The sequence below is a fragment of the Balaenoptera ricei genome, chromosome 2, assembly GCF_028023285.1.
Source record: "Balaenoptera ricei isolate mBalRic1 chromosome 2, mBalRic1.hap2, whole genome shotgun sequence".
Lineage (NCBI taxonomy): Eukaryota > Metazoa > Chordata > Mammalia > Artiodactyla > Balaenopteridae > Balaenoptera > Balaenoptera ricei.
Genome location: NC_082640.1, coordinates 142783349 through 142798089, shown reverse-complemented (window position 1 = coordinate 142798089; position 14741 = coordinate 142783349). Strand labels below are relative to the sequence as shown.

General features: G+C 37.9%; 1 protein-coding gene and 1 non-coding gene across 7 annotated transcripts in view; one reads left to right on the top strand and one right to left on the bottom strand.

The window, feature by feature from the left end:
* The window catches only part of FBXO34 (F-box protein 34), a 103489-nt gene that overhangs the window by 58559 nt on the left and 30189 nt on the right, over window positions 1–14741 (bottom strand). The window lies entirely within an intron of this gene.
* Window positions 3659–3731, top strand: TRNAW-CCA (transfer RNA tryptophan (anticodon CCA)). The gene has a single exon. It is a non-coding gene; the product is annotated as a tRNA-Trp (tRNA).

The following is a 14741-nucleotide window of genomic DNA, read 5'->3' as shown; positions in this document are numbered from 1 at the left end:
TTCTTTGGCAGTGTGCAAACACTATAGACTCTGGAATTATTTTTTAAAGCGAAAATACATACACTGAGAAAACCGATTATACGGTTATCAAAATATTTAAAACTCATATAGTATTCAATACACTTCTTGTTTAATATATAAAATAGTGAGCTCTAATGACAAGTCTATTAACTACCATAATTTCCAAATTATGACCAATATAAATGATATTTTCAAGGTATCTATAACAACTACAATGTAATATAAAAATATCTGACTGTCAATTGATGACAAAGTCACAGGGACTGCTGACTGGCTGTGGTTTGAAGCAAATGGTACATTTCAGTTAGAGATTAGTGAAAACAAGAATCTAACATTTTTCTCATTCAAGCTCATGGATCGCTGAGGCTTTTAAAGTATGCTCATTCTGGAGCATTTAAAGAGGCATTTAGGGACTCCCCTGGCGGTTAAGACTTTGCCCTTTCAATGCAGGGAGTGCAGGTCGGATCCCTGGTCAGGGAACTAAGATCCCACATGTCGTGCGCAGTGTGGGGCCGCTCCCCCTCCCCCCGCCCCCGAAAAAGAGTCACTTAGAGATCACTTGGTTCAACCTCTTCATTTAAAAGATAAGGGAACTAAGGAGGAATTGATGACACTGCTTGCCTGAAGTATCTTCGTTCCAAATCACCGAGTTCTATTTAAACCACTGTTTTCTCCTGAAAACCTGAATCTCACATCTAGACATACTTAGCACTTACTTCAAACTTGCATCTCAGTTTCATCATCTGTAAAATAAAGATAATAATCCAACTTTGGAAGAATCTTAATGTGAAAACCAAATTTAAAAATCCATGTTAAAATACTATAGCAGTACCTTTAAAGGTAAGGCTAATTATCAATTAATTCCATGAGAAATCAAAGGCAAGTTATTCTTGTTCCTTAGTACACCTTAAATATCATCAAATTCTGATTTATTTACAACATTAAATATTTTATGCTATCAAGTGGATTTCCCAAAAGACAAACTGACCCTAGAAATAAGCCACTTTGAAACCGTGCACCTCAGATTGGGACTCAAACCCAGCCAAAACCCAGTCTTCCAACTGAGATCACACACCTGGTTTCAGGACTTAATGAAGCTCGGGTTCTTAATGTCTCATCACAGAAAGAATTCAGTGAGAGACAAAGTGATAGGTAAGAAGTGGATTCATTTAGAGACAAACACACTCCACAAACAGAGTATGGGCCATCTCAGAAGGTGAGAGTGGCACCAGGGTATGTGGTTGTCAGTTTTTATAGGGGTGGGTAATTTCATAGGCTAATGAGTGGGAGGAGTATTCTAGCTATTTCGGGAAGGGGTGGGGATTTCCAGGAATTCAGCCACTGCCCACTTTTTGATCCTTATGGTCGGCCTTGGAACTGTCATGGCGCCTGTGGGTGTGTCATTTAGCTTGCTGACGTGTTACAGTGAACATATACTGAGGCTCAAGGTTTAGTGGAAGTCGACTTGTCCACCATCTTGGACCAATTTGGTTCTAATCAGTTTGTCATGTCCTCGGGCTATGTCATTCTTTTAAAGGTTGTGCCCTGCCCCCCTCCTGTTTCAATGTCACTTGATAAAATTATTTAAAATAGAATAAAGTGCGACACAAATAATATCCTCAATTCATGGTCAGTGCAGAATCTCTCAGCAATCTAAAAGAAAGCCAATCAAATAGCCAGTAATTTTTTTCCATGTTTAGAAAGAAATTCCACAGTAAAGATGGTATTACTGTGCTTTGAAAAAGGAAGGGAATTAAAACCAAAGGCCATTCCCAAATTTCTAAACCAGACAAAAGCAAACAAACATTTGGAAGACAACAGTCACACAAAATAATTTAAGCTCATATTTAAGTATGCAAGTGGGGGGAAAAAAATGCCAATAGAGGCAAGGCTACTCAACTTCTTCCCACACATTTTGTTTTGCTTGCCTCCACAAAAAGAATTCAAAGTGGTCGACTGTAGACATGTCAAAGTTATATGCAAACATTTTAGTTGACTAGGAACAATATACAGAAAATACAGTAGGTAGTCCTGGAAACACAAAAGGCTCACAGTCCAAAGCAGATTTGTTAAACACTAGGGGCGGAAAAAAGAACCATTATCTGTCATGCCCTCCTGTCACACCCGTTTATTTGTAGTCATAGCTGCAAGTTGTTTTAAAGACAATGGCAATGTTATTAAGGGTACCTTCATGCTGTGCCAAAGCACATATACAGAGCAATTCAGAACAATCAGTCTTACTTTCATAAGAGCAAAGGTTGCAGCCAAATGAAATGGGTGGATACCATATTAAACAATCTTGGAATTAGCTAATAGGATATGGGAAAAAATGATCATAATGCCGATGCTTAAGTTCCCTTCCTCCTTCACACAATAAAAATTTTTACTATTTGAAAAGCACTAGTCGAGAAAGGTTCCATTTACTAAGATGTAAATATGGCCTTTTTTTAGGCACAAAGATGCTTATTATTTCCTTGTATAATCTGTAAACTTAAAATATATGCACGGGATACTAGATTTGACATATAATTTTCAAAAGGATACTATGTAGAAACAACTATAGTAGAAAGCTTTAAACATAGGCACTGCAATGCTAGAGAAAACCAGGTGTTTCACAAACATTTAATGAAAATGGAAACTGAATGAAGGCAATAAGTAACATAAAACCTAATGCTTGGTTTGTTGTGGTTATTCTACTGCTCTATTCCTCAGGAAACAAATTATTCTCCCACTGGTTTTCCTGACTCCGTTTTCCTAACCATAATGAAGTTCAAAACATTAAGCAATTGTTTTTGAAAATCTGGTAATCACATAACTTCATGGCTTACTTTCAAGCACAGTATAAGCTAATTGTTTTTAAATGATTGGGAAGAGGACTATGTATTATATACATGCACACATATTTAAGTAGGCCTTTCAGCTAGAATGTAAAATTTATCTGATAAAACAATGAGCTACTCTGTACTACTAGACTACACAGGTTTAAAATGCGGCACTTTATCTGTCATTGTGGCATGTCAATATTTTAAGCAATGTATTCAATCTAAATTAATTACAATAGTTGACGCTCTGTTAACTGGCTTCAAGGCAAAAATCAGAAAAGGGACAAAAAAGAGCTTAAACAATGATATGACCATAATTACATAAACATAACTTTATACACAAACATAGTACTATTAGTAGTAAAATGGAAAGAAAATGAGGGATAAAATTCAGTGAAAACTTTTATACAACAATTTTAATAGGTTGCTTTTAAGACCCATATTTATGAAATATTATGTTCAGATACAATTCTAATGCATTAATTAGAACTTCTATTTTAGGCTAATAGCTAGTACGAGAGAGCTACTGCTCAAACTAAACTGAAAGGGGGAGTGTCTTCTCAGACACGCTGTTTTTAAAAGACCCCACAGAGTTTAAGCTCTTCTTGGGCAGCTCCTCAATAGGTTCAGTATCTACTGCCCTATTTTGCTCTAAGAATAGGAAACATTTATGAAAATTTCTGCCAAAAATCACAAGGTAGATAAAACCCATATTTTTAACAAATCTTTTTAAAATGTGTATTTTGAAAACCAGCCTCACACAGAGCTCCAAACCTAGAAAAAAGATTACAATAAAAATAGGTTGGGATGGTACTTCCCTGGTGGTCCAGTGGTTAAGACTCCACGCTCCCAATGCAGGGGGCCCAGGTTCGATCCCTGGTCAGGGAACTAGATCCCGCATGCCGCAAGTAAAAGATCCCACATGCCGCAACAAAGATCCCGTATGCCTCAACTAAGACCTGGCACAGCTAAATAAATAAATATTTTTTTAAAAAAAGGTTGGGGACTTCCCTGGTGGTCCAGTGGTTAAGACTCTGCGCTTCCACTGCAGGGGGCACCGGTCCGATCCCTAGTCGGGAAACTAAGATCCCGCATGCCGCCCGACACGGCCAAAAAAGAAAATAAATAAAAATTTTAAAAAAAGAAAAAAAAAAGTTGGCCACCGGGACTTCCCTGGCAGTGCAGTGGATAAGACTCTGCACTCCCAATTCAGGGGGCCTGGGTTCAATCCCTGGTCAGGGAACTAGATCCCACATGCATGCCACAACTATGAGTTCACATGCCACAACTAAGGAGCTGGCGAGCCACAACTAAAGGAGCCCTGGAGCTGCAACTTAGGAGCCCACATGCTGCAGCTAAGGAGCCCACCTGCCGCAACTAAGGAGCCTGCCTGCCGCAAATAAGACCTGGTGCAACTAAATAAATAAATAAATAAATAAAAGGTTGGCCACCTAAATTATTTGTTATTTACAGTGACTTTAGGCAAAATCATTTATCATTAAGACTGAGGCCATACTTTTAAACTTATCCTGTAAATTCGGTGAGAACGATGCAAGAAGTTTAGCAGTTACCCAAAGCACTGCAAAAAGCAAAACAGAGGTACATCTCATGTTTCCAAAAGGCATTCCAAAAAACTGCCCAAAGCAAGTATAATGCTGTAAATCTTTTCTGAATTATTTATTATAAATAATAAATTATTTTTAAAGCAAAATAAGAAAATATAAATGAATTCAATCTGTTTTATGTATTTGGAACCTACTTAAAGGTCAAAAGAAAAAACAGCTTAATTGAACAGAACATAGAAAACTAATAAATCATTCATTTCAATCAAATCCTCACCTCACCCTCACTACTTTGAAGTACAGGAACTCTGCTAATCGCTTGACATTTGTGGAAGCTTCAGTTTGGGGTATTTTGTTTTGTGCTTTTGTTTTGCAATAAAACTGACTGCTATGGATCAAAGAAAAATCATATGAAAACATAAAATTATTCAAGTTCACAATAAAATAAAGTGGTGGGAGAGTATAAGGAAATTGAAATACAGAAGAATTCATTGAAAGATTCCAGCCCCACTCCCCAAAATGACTTGAAATTATGTCTAATTAATACCCAAACTTGTATATTCTGAAAGATATTTTCATGGATGAGAATGACAGTGATGGTATTAAGGAAACTCAGGGCTGGTGTTTCAAGAATTAGAGATGATCTGCTATTCCCAATATAAAAAGTACAGCACTCAATTCTGGAAAGTCTTTTTAAATTTTTAAATGGTAGAATGGAGGTTACCATAGTAAAAGCTAAAATCACAAGCATAAACATAAACCTATAGCCAATTTTATTAGAATTGAGACATATACTAACTCATTAAACAATTTCATCACTTTACCAGCAGACATGTCACTGTAACTAAGCAATAAATCCAAATACTATTCTTTCCTTTGTGCATCCTTAGAAGGTATCAGATGGCTTGATTTATTTTCCGATGTAAAATCCTAAATCTGTTTAATGCATACAAACACATACACATTTTTTATAAACACTCACTACTGAGACCTTCTTAAACCCACATTAAAAAAAAAAAAAGGGGGTCTTCACTGGTGGCGCAGTGGTTAAGAATCTGCCTGCCAATGCAGGGCACATGGGTTCGAGCCCTGGTCTGGGAAGATCCCACATGCCGCGGAGCAACTAGGCCCGTGAGCCACAACTGCTGAGCCTGCGCGTCTGGAGCCTATGCTCCGTAACAAGAGAGGCCGTGACTGTAAGAGGCCCGCGCACCGCAATGAAGAGTGGCCCCCGCTTGCCGCAACTGGAGGAAGCCCTCGCACAGAAACGAAGACCCAACACAGCCAAAAATAAATTAATTAATTAATTAAAAAAAAAAAAAAAAGTTAGATGAGATGGTATTTCCGTCCATGATTTAGCTTAATCCTAAGAATATTCCTCCATGTACAATGCTTGGTGTCAGTCGATTTATCTCTTGTAAAAATAAAATACAGTGTGTGTGTGTGTGAAAAAAAAAAAAAAAAAAAAAAAAAGAATATTCCTCCAGGATTCTGTCCAAAATCTAGCAATATACCTACATTTGGTTAATGCACCAGTTTAAGATACCTTTCATTTTAAAGTTACTTTATAACACCAATCCACTAAAAAACAGAAACTAAAAACGGATTTTATAGTCTAAGGTATAAAATCACTCATTATCAAAGTGTCAGTTCTCCCTCCTCAAAAGATTAAGTATGCAGGGGCTTCCCTGGTGGTGCAGTGGTTAAGGATCCGCCTGCCAATGCAGGGGACACAGGTTCAAGCCCTGGTCCGGGAAGATCCCACATGCCGCGGAGCAACTAAGCCCGGGCACCACAACTACTGAGCCTGTGCTCTAGGGCCTGTGTGCCACAACTACTGAGCCTGAGTGCCATAGCTACTGAAGCCCGTGTGCCTAGAACCCGTGCTCCGCAACAAGAGAAGCCACCGCAATGAGAAGCCCGCGTGCCGCAACGAAGAGTAGCCCCCACTCACCGCAACTAGAGAAAGCCTGCACGCAGTAACAAAGACCCAATGCAGCCAAAATAAATAGATAAATAAATAAAATAAATGTATAAAAAAAAAAGATTAAGTATGCAGTTTTATAATGACAAAGTATACATTAACCTCGAAAGAAAGTCACAACAGTTGAATTTAATATATGCCAAAGCCCTCATTTCAGATGCTACCCTAACCCCATATCTAGTATGACAGGAGGGAGTAACAATCTGTGGTAGCAAACCCCCACAAAATTCTCTGTGCTGGTAGAAATAATCAGTAAAGAGAATCTGTCTTTCAACACCTACTGCGGGTGTTTATCAGACTCCTGGAAAGTGGCATGAAAGTTTTGTTTATCACAAGGAAACAGAGAAGTTTAGAAACATGGGACTTGCTCATTGGTTTATTCTAGAATCACTGATGGAGACCAGAGTAATAAACAAAACTCTCCAAGGCTAAAAGCAAATGCAATTTGCCCAATTTTGTACAGATACAAAGCTCAATTTTGTAAGCTAAAGAGAGACAAGTTCTGAGAACTAAGGAAGGCAATCATAATAAACACACTTATTTTAAGTCTCCTAAACCTCTGCAGTATAAATACAACTCCTGGCAACACCAACAAAATACAATATTTCAGTTCCTAGCTTTTAAAGAAAAAATAGAAAAGTGTTTCAAGTTAGGGTGTTTAAATACATTTTGATAATAGCTCCTTAAATTATGCCTTTCCAAAATAACTAACAATCATTATTGAACACTTAGTATTTTCCAAGACTTAAACAAGCTCCAAACAACAAGTAAATTAGATAAGCATCATCCAAGCCCTCCTGTGGTGCTGACATTCTAACAGGGAAGACAGAAAAATAGTTATAAAACAAATAAGAGCTAAAACTATAAAACTTTTAAGTGTTCATTACCTTGGATTAGGCAATGGTTTCTTAGATATGACACAAAAAGTATAAGCAACAGAAGAAAAAATAGACTCCACCAAAATTTAGAACTTTTAATTTTAACTATCAAGAAAGTAAAAACATAACCTCCCAGAATGGGAGAAAATACTTGCAGCAAATAATGTCTGATAAAGGATTTGTATCTAGAATATAATGAATTCTTGTAACTCAATAAAATACAAAGAAATACAAATAATACAAAGAGACAACTCAATTTAAAATGAGGAAAGGACATTCTCCAAAGAAGATATACTAATGGCAATAAACATATGAAAAGATGCTCAACATTAGTCATCCGGGAAATGCAAATCAAAACCACTTCACACCCACTTAAGGATGGCTAGAATCAAAAAGAGATAATAATTGTTGGCAAGAATATGGCGAAGCTGGAACTGTCATACACTCGGGTTGGAAATGTAAAATATGCAGCAGCCATGGAGAACAGTTTGGCAGTTCTTCAAAAGACTAAACAGAGAGAGTTACCACATGATCCAGCAATTCCACTCTTAGTTATGTACTCTAGAGAAATGAAAACATGTATCTACACAAAACTTGTACATGGATGTTCATAACAGCATTATTCATAATAGCCAAAAAGTAGAAATAACCTAAATGTCCATCAATTGATGAATAAATAAATAGTGTATATTCATGTAGTAAAATACTATTCAGCCATAAAAAGGAATGAAGTACTGATATGTGCTACATGGATGAACCTTGAAAACATTACAGTAAGTGAAAGAAGCCAGATACAAAAGACCACATAATGTATGATTCTATTTAGAAGAAATGTCCAGAATAAGCAAATCTAGAGAGACAGAAAGTAGATTTAGTGGTTGCTAGTAGCTGGAGGGATGGGGGAAATGCGTGTGACTGCTAATGAGTATAGGGATTCTTTTTAGTATCTTCATGATAGCAGGGAGTACTCTCATGACTTGAATCAAATGTTCTAAAATTGATTTTGGTGATGATTACAACTCTGTGAATAGCACAGAACTGTACACTCTATATGGGTTAATTGTGTGGTATGTGAATTATGTTTCAATAAAGCTGTTACTTTTAAAAAACAGGGTATTAAGGAAACATATAAAAGGAATCCTAACCTAATCTGGAGAATCAGGAGAGTTTAGTGAAGACCTGGATGCATAAGCGTTTTAAAACATAAAAGTGCATGGCACGTCTGAATGGCTACTAGTAGCTAAGAGAATTTAAGAATGGCTGGAGTACAGTGAATAAGTGGAAGAGATAGTAATAATGTAGCTTGCATTTACTGAACCTTACCTATGTGCCAGGCACTTCTTACTCCAAACCCTTAATTATTATATTTAATCCTAACAACTCTTTGAGGTATAGACAGTTACTATCCTCATTTTACAGATAAGGAAACTGAGGCATAGTGGAGGAAAGTAACTTGCCCAAGGTCACAGCAAGTGGTGCTATCATGACTTGAACCAAAAGCATTCTGGCCCCAAAGCCCCCCACACTCTAACACTTAAAAACCTACCCCTTCCTGGAAATTGCCTATCAATTAATTACAACTGACCTAGTTTTATATATTCAATCCTGTACAGTAAGCAGATATATTATACATTTATACACAAGTTTCTTTGGTTGAGCACTAGGTGAAGTACTCAACTTGGGTTTAGAGACCTTGTTTTATAACACTTTTAAACTTTAAACTCTGGAGTCACACTCAGCAAGACAGGTTGATCACTTATTAGCAGCTCTGAGAATTAAGACTTCCTGAAAGATGTGTTTCACACAACTTAGGAGGCATTTATTCATTATATTATTAATATTATCACTATTTCATTTATGTGTATAAACCAGTAAAGTAGAATGTGGTTAGAATTTGTTAGTATTTGTGTAAGAAAGTAGATCAAGCTTAGGTTTCTAGTGTGAACATCTGCGTGGACAATAGTCCCTATGACTATGAGATATCAAAGTCAAAATGAATTAACATGCAGCTGGATCTGTGGACCTGGTCCTCAGAAGAACTGGACCAAGGAGATAAATTTGGAAGTTTGGGCATACAGCATGGTAACTCAAGCCATGATAATAGATTAAATACCTAAGGAGAAAGCACAGACAGAGAAAAGGTCTTAAAATATTGGTTTTTAAATTTCATAAGCATCACAATCACCTGGTGGGCTTGTTAAAACACAGATGGTTGGATCCCATCCCCAGAGTTTCTGACTCAGTAGGTCTGGGTGGGACCTGAGAATTTTCATTTCTAACAAGTTGATGTTGATGTTGCAAGTCTGGGGAGCCACACTTGGAGAACCAATGACCTACAGCAAAGCCCTACAAAACTCTGATAGTTAGGATAGGAAACTTACAAAAGAGACCAAGAAGAGGCCACAGTAAGGTAGGAGAAATACTACTCCAATTAAATTATTTTTACCAAGGTCACCAGCAGCCTCCTAACTGATAATCCAGTGGAAACTTATGACTCCTTAAAACTAATTCAATTCTACTTGCAACAAAAATGTATGGAGCACCTACCATATGCTATGCAAGTCTGTCCCCTATAACTTGACCCTATCTTCTCCCTTGGCTTCCGAAATATCACTCACTCCCTTGTTGCTACTTCTTTTTTGAACACTTGTTCTCTGGTTCCTCTCCGTCCGCCCACTCAAAACATCTCAAGGTTCCCCAGAATTCTGGGTCTTCTCTTCTACATGCAAGCTCTCCCAAGGCAGTTTCACCTAATCCCCTAACTTTGAGTACCATCTAGCTGCCAATAATTCTCCCACACCTCATCTTTAGAACTGACTTTGCCTCTGGGCTTCAGATCCTATTTCCAACTGCAAACCCAACCACATATTTACAAACTAAGCCTCTTTCTTTCCATATTATCTCTTCAAAAAGCACAACTATCCACCCAGAGGCCCAAGCCAGAAATCTGTGAATCTTCCTAGAGCAATCGTTCTCACCTTAGCAGCATATTAGAACTTCCCAAAGAGTTAAAAAAAAAAAAACCTCACTCATGGGTCTAGTAATAATATGACAACAATAATCCTGTTCTATGTCCTTAACACACATGCATGTAAAGTGCCTAGCAAAAAATGCTTGTGAGCACTCAGGAAAAGGGAGCTATCTCTGTAAACACTTAAAATTTCAGCTCTTCTGAAGTCTCTTCTTAAGTTTCTGATCAGAATCAACATTTGTTTAAGCTGTTTCATTAACAAAAAAACAAACAAATGAAAAAATTTGTTTATAAGCCCCTCTAAGGTAAACTTTAAAAACTTAGGTTCAAATTCATATTCCTACTTTTTTCAAATATCCTTTGGTATACAGATCCTTATAGTTGATTTATAAAGGGAAGAGTAAAAGTTGTTAATTATATCACTTGAATCATAGATTTCTAGTTAAAATTTGGCCCATGGATAAGAGACAACACAAAACAGTGAGAGGAGTCTATTGTTCATAGAGCCATTCACACAGACACTTATTTTCCCTATAAACCGGGGGAAAAAAAGAGACACCAATATAGTCAAACAAGCTAATAGGAGAAGCCCATTATATACAATACAAGGTTACTTAAAAGTGTTTGCAAATGAGACATTCAACTCCACAGTGATATCAAAGCTCCTCTTTGGTGTTACTTTGTATTTTGAGTATTTTCAAAAGAGAATGACGAAGATTTAACACAGCCGCTATCTTCCAAAGTATAATGTTTTGTTTGTGCCCCTTGTCCAATGATGTTAGCAAATCTACTTTTTCTTGAAAAGATGTGCAGGAATGGGCAAATGGTAAGTCAGTAAGTTCATTTAAGGCTGCAAAATTCTGCCACTTTCACCCAAGATAGCCAGTTTCTTATAACTTTAGCAATAACAGGAGAGCTCACAAATAGCCTGGAATATGACAGAAAACCAAAGAATAAAATCTACCAAAAATTTCGACTGGAATAAAGGGTAAGGGTTGTTTTCCTTTGACTGTTGTTTGCTTTAGCTGAACAAATCAGCAGTACATCTGTGTTACAAATGAATTAGAATTAAGCTATATATTTTAAAAATAAAATGTGTATGCAAATACCACCAGAGTATATAAACACACTAAAAAACCATCCTTTTCAAAAAAAATTCACTGCCTGGTAAGTGGAGAGGGACTTAAAAGTTGTTAACTGAAATGGAATCAATGGAAATAAGCTTTATTTACATTTGGATGGTGGAAGCAGAGGCGGTTTGAACCCCCTTTTTTAATAAAATCTCTATGTACGAAGTAACCATATTTCCAAATAGGAGGGAAACACAGGTATTGATTAGATTATGAAAACCTAACGTGGGTAAGGAATGAGAAAAGAAGAAATTTAAAGGCTTTTTCCCAGTTTTATTTTTCTAGATTTGGGAAAATCTTTAATTTTTACATTTTAAAAATGAACAATATGTGTATATAATCTAAAGGTTACCTATTTTCAATATGATATTTTTTTTCCCCTCTGAGATTTTAATGTCAGCCTCATTCTTAAGAACTGTTGGGGGATTCCCTGGTGGTGCAGTGGTTAAGAATCTGCCTGTCAATGCAAGGGACACGGGTTCGAGCCCTGGCCCGGGGAGATCCCACATGCCGTGGAGCAACAAAGCCCGTGCGCCACAACTACTGAGCCTGAGCTCTAGAGCCCGCAAGCCACAACTACTGAGCCACGTGCCACAACTACTGAAGCCTGCGGTCCTAGAGCCCGTGCTCCGCAACAAGAGAAGCCACGATAATGAGAAGCCCTCGCACCGCAACAAAGAGCTCCCCGCTCACCGCAACTAGAGAAAGCCCGCGCACAGCAACAAAGATTCAACACAGCCATAAATAAATAAATAAATAAATGATTTATTAAAATAAAAAAAAAAGAACTGTTGGGTTCAATCAGTGGGGAAAAAATTAGTCCCTTTTATTATTTTAATTTACTTTTTGCACAGTCAGCTTTAATATTAGGATGTGATCATTTGGGGTGCCTTTTTAAAACACAGCCTTTCATACAGCTATAGTGTTTTTTTTAATTGAGGTATAGTTGATATACAATTATTATGTAAGTTTCTGGTGTACCAATATATTTTTATAACCCATCCCCTAAGAGATCACACAGCCTGAACCTCTCCAGTGGTAGGGAAGTCATTCCATGAGCAAAGATTGTTCAACTTCAGAGAGCTTTGCCAAAGGACTAACAGCATGCTTTTCAAACTTAAAGTTTGAAAAACCTAAATGCAAAATGAGGAAGTTTATTTATTTCATACCATCGTAGTATTAGACCCTGGTACATTCATAGTCCCAAGTTCATGGTGGTATATGAGATACATCTCAAATGTTTTTCAGCAGATCACCAATGCCAGGTGAACAGTTATGCCAGGTGACATAATCAAGTACTTTTCTCAAGAGTCCACCTGGGTGAGCTGTTCGCCCTGTGTCCTGGGTGGGAGACAGTGTGATACGGAGAGAGCAGAGGTAAGGGTCCAGCCACTGAGTCCTCTGTGCTCAATTTCTGGGATGTGCCTGCTCACATCCTCTTCCCAACACCCCGTTGTCCTCTGTTTACAAAAGAATTCATGATGCACCTCTTCCCTTCCCAAGCTCCATTTCACCCACCCACACCAAAAAGGAGCAAGACCTCCTGTTTGAAGACAAGATTGAGGATCCCCTCCCAGCCTCAAGGCTTGCTTTTTGTGTCCCGATAGAATCATGTACTCAATTAACAAAGTCTGTCGACTCAGCGCCTACTACGTGCTGCTATGGGTTCTCAGGACTGTCAGTTGTTCCGAATAGTGGGCATCACCCAGCAGCCTCCCAAAGGGAACAAGTTTTGTCTGAGGAAGCATCTGGAAGTGAGCTTCCAGTTCCACTCTGCCACGCCCTGTGTGGACCTGAGGAATTCCTCTCCCTCTCTAAAAATGTCCACCTGGATTCCCAGTAGGGAAAGGAACCATTAGAGTTGCAATAGCAACCCAGCAAAAACTTGTTGATTCAACTCACTTATAAATTTATTTACTATTATAAATGGATCTCAAAACAAACTGCTAAAATTTAAGGAACTGAGAACTGTTTCATTTTTGTTATTCTCTTCTGTCTATTCTATAGTGTCAGAACAACCCAGGCCACTGTGGGTACCTTCTACTCCAGGCAATGAATGCACAATGTGCTTGACTATTACTTAAGACTCCACACTCAGCTCCTATGTGCTCAACAGACCACTCACTATAGTTCAGAAAGAAAATACCTCTGATCCACTTGGACACAGAACAACGAGGGGCTTCCATCAGTCTAGTGAGACAACTCCTCTTTACATTAGCCCTATAGGATCCACATGAATGACAGTCTTCAAGAGGGACTGAAATTGTCTCCCTCTTTACTACCCTTGTACCCAGGCTTTCTCTTCTCTAAGGACACATTTCTTCTCAGGCAGTAACTTGGTCCTAGCAAACATGGCTTCCTGCCCTTCACACTTAAAACACTTGTCTGAACCTGCTGGATTCACAATACCCTTAGCCCTCTTTCACAAATATGTTTATTTTTATTGGGGAGTGGGAGTGGAAAGATGAGGGAGAAGGAAATTAAGGGGATAAGGAAAAAACAAAACATGTTCCCATGGCTCCAAAACTTCCAGAAACTTTACAACTACAGAAATAGAAAGGGGATTCAAATTCTTCCCTTCCCAACAGCTCCCCACAGGCTAACGCCTACGAAACTAGAGACTCCAATCCTAGTTTATCTCCATGTTGGGGGGCACAGGGGGGTGTTGTCCCAGCTATCAAATTCTAATTTTTAAAACCTGGTAAAAGTTAGTAAATTATGATATCATAGCCTTAGATACAGTAAATTACTTAAATAACACCCCACACACACAAATTTTTAAGCAAAATATCACCTCACTTCTAGTAAAGCCTGGACTCTACTCTAAGAATAACCATTTCTTAGTTCTATGGCCTTGGCAAGTCACTACTTCTGATATTTCAGAGTTGTGGTGAGGATTAGATCACTCAGCAAAATACCCAGTTGATACTATAATCATGCAGATAGGTGTTGTCTACTTTGTTCAAAGCAAACCAAAACAAGTGCTCACTCTAGTATAATTATTTTTCAACAGCTGGAGCAATTCCTGTAATGATGATAACACATAAATTTTATCGAAAAGAATGAGCAGCCTGTGCTTAAAAGAGGGGGAGGGTCTTAAAGAACTCTAGAAATTAATACACATTAAAATATTTTTTATCTATCTGTTTTAACTAGGTTGTTCTGTTGTATGAGAATAATGTAGGCCATGTGGGTACCTTCTACTCCAGCCAATGAATGCACAATGTCCTTGACTATTTCTTACACTCCACTCTGATCCAATATATTTGTTTTCAGAGTTGTTCTAGAACAGGAACATAAAACTACCTGCTTAAATTAAGGAACACTAGGAGCAAACAGTGGTGGCAAGATTTACTTGCCTCAGAATCCCTTC